Source organism: Nannospalax galili, unplaced genomic scaffold (assembly GCF_000622305.1).
Source record: "Nannospalax galili isolate Female #2095 unplaced genomic scaffold, S.galili_v1.0 scaffold52, whole genome shotgun sequence".
Classification (NCBI taxonomy): domain Eukaryota; kingdom Metazoa; phylum Chordata; class Mammalia; order Rodentia; family Spalacidae; genus Nannospalax; species Nannospalax galili.
In genome coordinates, this window is record NW_008334003.1 from 7,008,708 (window position 1) to 7,011,277 (window position 2,570).

Consider the following 2,570-nt stretch of genomic DNA (forward strand, 5'->3'; position numbering starts at 1 on the left):
AGATTGGGACACTTAATAATCTTTTATTTCTAGAAAATAGTTTCTTATGGGACTATCGTTTTGTTTTGTGTTTTGTACAGGGTCTCACTTTGTAGGCCAGGTTGGCCTGGAACTCATTATGTAGTAATCCTCCTGCCTTAGCTCCCTGAGTGCTGGGATTGCAGGCATGAGTCCACCTTACTTAGCTGAGAGCATCAGTTGGTGTTGTTCAGAAAAGTAACTCAAGGCATCTGCTTTGAATTTATTGTCTCCCAAGACTGCTTTTCGTTTATCAACATTAATACGATGCTGGTTGCTAAGTAAGATTAGGCACATAGCAGATATATAAAGTTTTGAGGGGGATAAAGTTAAAGTTGAAATGATAGAGCTATACTTTATAACATAGCCTATAATCTGAAATGCCTTCAGAGGTGAGGGAGGGGTATATAAGACAAAATTAACTGCATTGCAGCCTCCGTGGGCAACAGAGAGAGCTGGGCACAGTACAAAGTCTCAGCAGCCCAGTGACTCTGCAGCCAGTGCTTGGTCCTGTGAGAACAAGTCTGGCATTATCAAATGTGATTTTGCAAGAGAAATGAAGTTAGGGACTTCATTCAGTTTTGCATGTCAAATTTCCAAATGTTAAATGGCAACTAGTTGGAAAAAGTTAAAAGTTTATCCGGAAGAAGACTATATAATCTAAAACCTTCCTGTCGGCCAAACCTAGGCCCCAGTCTTGTATCTCCATGTACACAGCAGGGGAACACCTTCATTCCTGATGGGGCTTCCGAAGCCTCAGTCTCCATTCCCTGTGTCTAGAAATCACCTCATTACTTCATATCACCAAATAAAACAACTTTTACTACTGTACTCTATTACTGCTATTAACAACAGTGGCATAGATGGCATAGATTGGAATCATCTCTGATTACAAAACAACTCTAAGTATGCTATTAATATAGCAGCAATCAGAATTTATATGTACTCTTGTTGTTTTCAAACATTATCTTAGTCTTCTATATTAACAATAAGCTATACAGGAACAAATCTATAATCTCAGTTTGCAGCTCAGAAATCTGAAGCAAGGAGCAATTAAATACCCAAGATAATAAATAATATAGTGGCAATCTGGAGATTAAACTCATTTACTTTGATCAATGAGTTTTTTTCTTTTTCTTTCTATTTTTTGTGTATGAGTGTATTACCTGCATGTAAGTAAGTGCACCCATGCTGTGCAATGCCCACAGAGGTCAGAAGAGGGCATCAGATTCCCCTGGAACTGGAGCTTCAGACAGTTGTTAGCCACCATGTGGGTGCTGGGAATCAAACCTGGGTCTGCTACAAGAGCGGCCAGTGCTCATAACTGCTGAGTCATCTCTCCAGCCCCTCAATGAGCTTTTCTCTGACCTAGTTTTGTTGTTTTTATGTATGATCATTATCTAATTAATACTGAATTCTGTGGTAAGGAGAAACGTATGTACAACAATAATCTGTGGGAAGCTAAACTATATACTTGAGGTCTTACTGAAAAGTTCTGTAACAGGATAAAGGGATTTTTTGCTAAAATGCAAGTATGTATGTGCATGTTTTCAAAATTAGCTTTTGTAAAATTAACCATTTTCTTTACATTTAACCCTACCAGGAACAGTGCAAGCTAACAAAGCCATTTACTAAAGAAATAAGTTAGGCATATAAATGACAGACTGGCAGATGGTTATATAGTTTTTATTTGTGACATTTGAATTCCTACGCTCACACAGAAATGATTTCATAAATATCCTTTAGATTTATTTTGATTTTCTAATTGATTTACTTATGTTAGTCTGCTTTTCTTACAGTCAAACCTTAATTGAGTCACAAATGGAACTAAAATATGGTTAATATTTTTCAGATGTATTTTTAAAAAGATACAGAAAAAATTTGAAACCAGAACACTAGAAGCTAATAAAACAGCTTGTTTGATTAGAAATGGACTCTTCCTCTATGTTATTCAAATCCTCACATACCATCGAAAAGTTTAACACATGCTTAACACCCACCTAGGCGAAAATGCCTTCTTATACAAGTTCTTTGTTGATAAACATTTTTAAGCCCGAAAAACAATAATTTCTTCCAAAACACACTTCATTTGGTTAATTCTAGAAGGGATTCATGAATTTCTACAGAGGCCAAAGTAATCAAAGCAGGAATGACAATGTTATCCAAATCATACCTCTGCCCATTTCTTGAAGACAGGGCCATATTTCATTTCCTCACAGTATGACATCTTCCAAGGTATGGAAGGGACAGTAGGAAGTAGGAAGTGAGGAACAGTCATCAATGCTGAGAATGATGGACTGGCATAGTCACAGGAGGTGAGAGGGACGGTCTTAAGTTCCTTTATATTTTCCCAGTTAAAGAAAATCTCAACCAGCTGCGTGTGGAGGCACACGCCTTTGATCCCAGCACTCAGGGGGCAGAAGCAGGTGGTCTCTGCTAGTTCATAGTGAGTTCTAGGCTAGCCAGGCCCATGTAGTGAGACCTTGTCTCAAAACAAAACAAAACAAAAACAAACAAAACAAAACAAAAAGCCAAGCAAACAACAGAAGGAG